This window comes from Octopus bimaculoides, chromosome 30, assembly GCF_046866305.1.
Source record: "Octopus bimaculoides isolate indiv1 chromosome 30, ASM4686630v1, whole genome shotgun sequence".
Lineage (NCBI taxonomy): Eukaryota > Metazoa > Mollusca > Cephalopoda > Octopoda > Octopodidae > Octopus > Octopus bimaculoides.
The window spans coordinates 10,369,514-10,377,013 of NC_142957.1; the positions used below are offsets into that span (position 1 = coordinate 10,369,514).

The 7,500-nt window shown below is 38.8% G+C and overlaps 1 long non-coding RNA gene across 1 annotated transcript in view; it reads right to left on the bottom strand.

The window, feature by feature from the left end:
• LOC149130194 (uncharacterized) overlaps positions 1-7,500 on the bottom strand; it is a 282,351-nt gene that overhangs the window by 228,071 nt on the left and 46,780 nt on the right. The window lies entirely within an intron of this gene.

Genomic DNA, 7,500 nt, shown 5'->3' on the forward strand with positions numbered 1-7,500 from the left:
CGGATATTGCGCCATCTGATTATCATTTATTTCGCAGTCTTTAAAATCATTTGGACGGAAAAAATATGAATTCTGCAGACGAGGTTAGAACAATACTGGAAGAGTACTTTTCATCACGGACTTTTGGAATCACGGAATTTTGGAAGAGGGGGCCTTGCAAGTTTACCAGATAGATGGAAGAGCATTGTAGAAAATGAAGGAGAGTATATTTTAGATTAAAAGAGAACTTTGTTTATCTTAATTTTGAAAAAAAAAAAGAAATATATATATATAAAAAAAAACGCATTATTTATGAGATAACCTGATACTTTACCTTTCATTTTTTTCGGGGGTCGATAAAATAAGTACCAGTTGAGAACTGGGATCGATGTAATCGATTTTGCCCCTTCCCCCGAAATTGCTGGCTTTGTGCCAGTTTTGAAATGATTAAAGGCAGCGAGTTGGCAGAAGTGTTAGCACGACGGAGTAAACGCTGAGCGGCATTTCACTCGTCTTCACATTCCGAGTTCAAATACTGCCGAGGTCAACTTTACCTTTTATCCTTTCGGGGTCGATAAAATTAATACCAGTTGAGGAGTCGATAGGGTTAATATAATCGACTTGCCCCACCTCCCCCAAATTGCTGGCCTCGTTCCAAAATTAGAAACCGGTGTTTAGCAACACCATCACCACCATTAATATCACAACCATTACCACCACCACCACCACCACCACCACCACCACCACCGCCGCCGCTACCATCACTACTACCGCCGTATCACCACTAACAGCAGCAACACCATTACCATCACCACCATCACTATGATACTCACCACCATTAGTATCACAACCACCACCACCACCACCACTACCACCAAAACCACCACCACTACTACGACCACAATCATCACCACCACCATCACTACTATTACCATCACCCTTACCATTACCACCACCACCACCACCACCACAACCATTATCACCATCACCATCGCTACTACAACGACCATTATCACCACTACCAACTCCACCACCGCTACACACCAACACCACTGACAACAACATCACACCACCACAAACAGCAATAACAACAACAAAAACAACAACGGCAATCGCCACTATTAGCCATCACCGCAGCCACCACCATCACTAACACCACAGACAACATCGCCTCCGCCACCACCACCAGCAACAACAACACAAACAACATCGCCACCATCACCACCGCCACCAATAACAACACCATTAACAGCAGCTCCCCCGATTCCACCAGCACCACCGTCGTCACTTCTAACTGCAGTATCACTAAACAACAACACCACCACCAGCAGCAGCGACATCTATCTGTCGTTGACACATGTCTGAATGTCTTGACAAGAATCTTGTCTCTCAGTAGGAAATTCATTCACAGCCTCTGGCTACACACGCACAAGTATTTATTCTCAAACATACACAGCCAACATCTTTGACTACCTGTACATACGTATGTACACTTGCATATACACATCGTGCATCGGTGACTACCTATATTCACACACACACGCACACACACACACACAAATACCCACATATACATATATGTATGTATGTATATATATATATATATATATATAGAGAGAGAGAGAGAGAGAGACATACTTTTTCATATATACGCAGTATATTTCCATCACTGGTCATACAAATATATATATATATATATATATACACTTGATCGTATATACGCATTGTACTTCTGTGACTAGTTATATATACATACATGTATATATACACTTGCTCATATATATATGCATTGTACATCTGTGACAAGTTATACGTATCCATACACATGTATACACGCACACTCACCTAACCAATCATGTATACGTTTTCTAAGACGATAACTGACCATACACATACATACATACATATATATATATATATATAAACACACTTATATATCAGTATATCTTTGGGTCTAGTTATATATACATGTGTATATACATGTGTGTATATATATATATATATGTATGTATGTATGTATGTATGTATGTAAATGTATATACGGGACATGGAAACAGATGAAAAGTATAATAAAAAAGCTAGGCGTGGCTGCGAGGTAAGAAGCTTGCTTCTCAATCATATGATTCCGAGTTCAGTCCCACTGTGTGACACTTTGGGATTGTGTCTTTTACTATAGCCTCGGACCGACCAAAGTCTTGTGAGTGGCTTTGGTAGACGGAAACTGAAAGAAGCCTGCCGTATATATATATATATATATATATATATATATATATATATATATATATATATATATATATATATATATATATATATATATATATATATATATATATATATATATATATATATATATATATATATATATATATATATATATATATATATATATATATATATATATATATATATATATATATATATATATATATATATATTCTTTTATTCTTTTACTTGTTTCAGTCATTTGACTGCAGCCATGCTGGAGCACCGCCTTTAGTCGAACAACTCGACCCCAGGACTTATTCTTTATAAGCCTAGTACTTATTCTATCGGTCTCTTTTGCCGAATCACTGGGTTACAGGGATGTAAATACACCAACATCGGTCGTCAAGCGATGGTGGGGGAACAAACACAGACACACAAACATTTACACACACACACACACATATATATATAATTACAAAACATATATGAAAGTATACTTTTGCATTTTAAATACCTTACAAAGAAAATCGTCAGGGTTTTCAGAAGACAATAAGGATTACATTAGGATACTTTCGAAATATACAGAATATATAAACATGTTTACTATGCCTGTATGTATATGTGCGTGCATATATATATATATATATGTGTGTGTGTGTGTGTGTGTGTGTGTGTGTGTGTGTTTGTGTGTGTGTGTGTGTGTGTGTGTGTGTGTGTGTGTGTGTGTGTGTTCTGGGTAGTAATAACGAAGACTCAGAGCGTAGCATTTGTGTTGTACGTGGGTATATGACCGTAACCCAAGGACGTACAGTTATCTATTTCTGGTGACCACGTTTGTCATTCCATCCACTGATAAGAGTGATGACATGTGCAAAGTTTAACCAGTCGGAAGCGCACAGTAAGTCACAACTTTCATCTGACATCTGTACTTCTGACATCTGTACTTCTGACATCTGTACTTCAAAACCATGCAGACCTGAAATGTGACAGTTATGCTATTGAGAAATCTGTTTCCTCCAAAGCTTTGTAATGGAAGAAGGTTCATTGTCAAGAAGATGCTTCCTCATCTCTTGGAAGCAGAGATCCTTACTGGTTTGGTAAAAGAGGAAAGAGTTTTAATTCCAAGAAACCCTTTAGTTCCTCCAGATCTTCCTTTTGAGTTCAAAAGACTTTAGTTTCCAGTGAGAGTGAGCTAATGCAATGTCAGTCAAGAAGTCCCAAGGACAATCATTGAAAGTGACTGGGCTTCATCTGATGGAACCCTGGTTTTTCTTACAACCAGCTCTATGTTGGTTGTTCAAGGGTCGGGAATGGAAACAAGCTGTTTGTACTGACCCCGAATGGGGAGACAAAAAAAAATGCTGTTCATATGTAGCTTTGCAATCATTTTTTGAGGAAAACTGTTAATTATTTGAAAAAAATATTGTTCAATTTTAATGAAATTTAATATGTAGTCAATGCATGAAGTGTCAGTGTTGGGCCCAAGGTCCAATCAAGAACCTTTCGCAGGAGCTAGCTTAAAAGCCCGCTAGGACGGTTTTAAGCTAGTATATATATATATTGACGAAAGCAAGAGAAGAGAAGAAACAAACTTCTACATCCACATTCAAACAGGCTTTCTAATCTGTCGCTGGGCCGATAGCGGTAAATTATATGTGTATATATATATATATATATATATATATATATATATATATATATATATATATAAACAAGAAAAAAAACAACAACGTGAAGATGTAGTACAAGCAAAAGTATTAACAGACGCTCAGGGAAGGAAAGAAAGGTTGCTTTATATTTCGAGCAAAGTTCTTCTTCAGAAACGGGAGATAGAAGAAAGTCCAAGAGAAAAGGAAGACAGAGGGAAAAAAATCGCCAACAATCCACACGTAGTTTCATTTTGGAATAAATAGATTCTTTTATTCTTTTACTTGTTTCAGTCATTTGACTGCGGCCATGCTGAAGCACCGCCTTTAGTCGAGCAAATCGATCCCAAGACTTATTCTTTGCAAGCTTTTCTAGTACTTGTTCTATCGGTCATTTTTGCCAAACCGCTAAGTTACGGGGACGTAAACACACCACCATCGGTTGTCAAGCGATATTGGGGGGGGGGGCAAACACCGACACATAAACATACACACACAAACATATATATATATATAAACAATATATGAGTATATGCATATATATGTACATGTATGTACATACCTTCATCTACATGTACATATAGATACATAACTGGGTACATGACGTGGCAAAAGAACATGGACAAAATGATAAACAAGGTACAACAAACAAGCAAGCCACATAGAAACATCTCCTTCATCAGCTGCCACCATTAAAACACCGGCGTTTCGAAGAATTATATATATATATATATATATTATATATATATAGAGAGAGAGAGGGGGGTAAGAATAAATGGTAAAATAGGGACAGAGAGAAAGAGAGAGGCTGATCCGAGACCAGAGCAGAAGGACAATCCTAACACTTGGCTAGGATGAGCATCAATCGACGTAGCCATGTTTGTGTAAAATAACACACAACGAAAGGACAAACCAATCACCACACAGTTCGTCACCCCCCCCCCCCCACTGCATCCAGCCTCTCTCTCTCTCTCTCTCTCTCTGGCCTTGTCACCAACACCCTTAACGCCCTTCCATTTCCTGCGGAGGTCGTGGTGGTGGTGGCCACGCCGGTATTTGTGGTGTTAGATGCTTGCACCAACATGGCGTGTTTGCTCCGCTGGTTGGCTGGTTGGCGTAGCGTAGGGGAGAGCTCAGCTGGAGAGGAGCGCAGCTCTAACCCCTTTGTCGGCTGTGCGAATGCCTTAAGGGGCCTTCGACACTGTCTGTCGGTAAGTGACGATCGGAGGCGGGAGGGGGCGGAGGAGGAGGGAGGAAGGGTGAAGGTGAGAAACAGAGGGGGTGAGGGATGGTGAGAGTAGGTAAGAGGAGGTCAGATGGATTAATGAACCACATGCACTCACCTTCGTCTCTTTCTCTGACCTCTGTCCCGCCTCTCATCTGCGTTTCACCTATCTATCTATCTATCTATCTGTTTATCTATCTGTCTGTCTGTCTGTCTCTCTATCTCTCTATCTATCTATCTATGTACTATCTATTTATCTATCTGTCTGTCTATCTATCTATCTGTCTATCTGTCTGTCTGTCTGTCTGTCTATCTGTCTATCTGTCTGTCTCTCTCTCTCCCCATCTATCTATCTGTCTATCTATGTACTATCTATCTATCTATCTATCTATCTATCTATCTATCTATCTATCTATCTATCTATCTATCTATCTATCTGTCTCTCTGTCAGTGTATGTGTGTGTGAAGGGGCATGACCCAGTGGTTGGTGCGTCGGGCTCACAATCGTGAGGTAGTGAGTTCGATTCCCGGACCAGATAGTGTGTTACGTTCTTGATCAAAACACTTTATTTCATGTTGCTCCATTTCACTCAGCTGTAGAAATCAATTGCGACATCACTGGTGCCAAGCTGTATCGGCCCCTTTGACTTTCCATTGGATAACATCGGTGGCATGGAGAGGGGACGCTGGTATGCATGGGCGCCTGCTGGTCTCCCATAAACAACCTTGCACGGACTTGTGCCTCGGATGGGAACTTTCTAGGTGCGATTCCATGGTCATTCACGATCGAAGGACGTCTTTATCTTCCACCCTATATATCTATCTATCTATATATATTAATGATCTCCTAAGGTAAGTTCTTATGCTATATTGGTAACGGTTGCTACATCCTCGGAAAAAAATTATTATATATATATATATATATATATATATATATTTATATAAAGGGCATTATTACAGAAAAATAACAACGCCACACAGTGGACTTCTCAAAATAACCACATTTAGTACCTAATGCGAGGAAAAGCAACCAACAGAAGCCTACCTACTTTCTTTTAAATAAACTTAACTGTGTATCGACCGATTTCGCGATTACTAGAATAAATCTAGATTTCGTTCATCAGCACAGTATTGTACCAAAAATATATATAAATAAACATATATATATATTTATATATATATATATATATATATATATATATATATATATACATACTTTATTTAAAAGCAGCAGAAATATCACAAAGAATTGTTACTTGGAGTTTCACGTTCCCGTTCATCGGACGGCTTGGTTAGAAGAAGAAGAAGAAGAAGAAGAAGAAGAAGAAGAAGAAGAAGAAGAAGAAGAAGAAGAAGAAGAAGAAGAAGAAGAAGAAGAAGAACCAGCACACACGAGCTTGAGACATGGCCGCCCTCAAGCACTTCTCATGAGGAATTCCGGAAAGAGTTTCGTGAGACCACTACTGAGACGCTTCCAGGAAAGAAAAGAAAAAACCGTTGGAAAACCGATTATAGCAATGACTCGATCAATTCCTAAGGATATCGGACGAAGGAATTTTTGTATTCCGAAATATTATATCAGACCATGGATGATTAAATTATAACAGTTATTATAGTCTGTTGTTGTTATAATAGTGCATTGGTGTGTCATTCAAGACACATTATATTTTACAAGACCTTTTGAACAGGATGGGCTACTCGACCTGAAGAAAATTCTAACTGGGACCCACCTACGAAGTCATGCGCTGTTCATCTTGATATGAGATCACCATGTCGCGCACATGTGGTTGTGATGCATGTGCCTGGTGTACCCTTAATCAGACGGGTAGTCACGATGGGTATATTGGGCTTCGTATATTTGTACCCCCAGTGTCACTTTGATGGCATTGCACTGCTCTCTCACTCAATAATAATAATAATAATAATAATAATAATAATAATAATGATAATAATAATAATAATAATAATAATAATAATGATAGCCCTTTCTACCAAAGACAGAGGACCTAAAATTTGTGGGGAGGGAGACAGTCGATTAGATAAACCGCAGTACGCAACTGGTACTTAATTTATCGACCCAGAAAGGATGAAAGGTAAAGTCAACCATGGTGGAATTTGAACTCAGAACGTAAAGATAGACGAAATACGGCTAAGCATTTCGCCCGATGATGATGATGATGATGATGATGATGGTGATGATGATGGTGATGATGATGATGATGATGATGATGATGATGATGATGATAACAATAGGCCTCCTCCTCCTCCTCCTACTACTACTACTACTACTACTACTACTACTACTACTGTTACTACTACTACTGTTGCTGCTACTAATATCTCCACAAACATCACCAACACCACCCCCATCACCATCGTCCTTATCGTTGTCATCATTATCAACTACAACACTAACGACTACAAACGCCTATCCTATCAACCTAC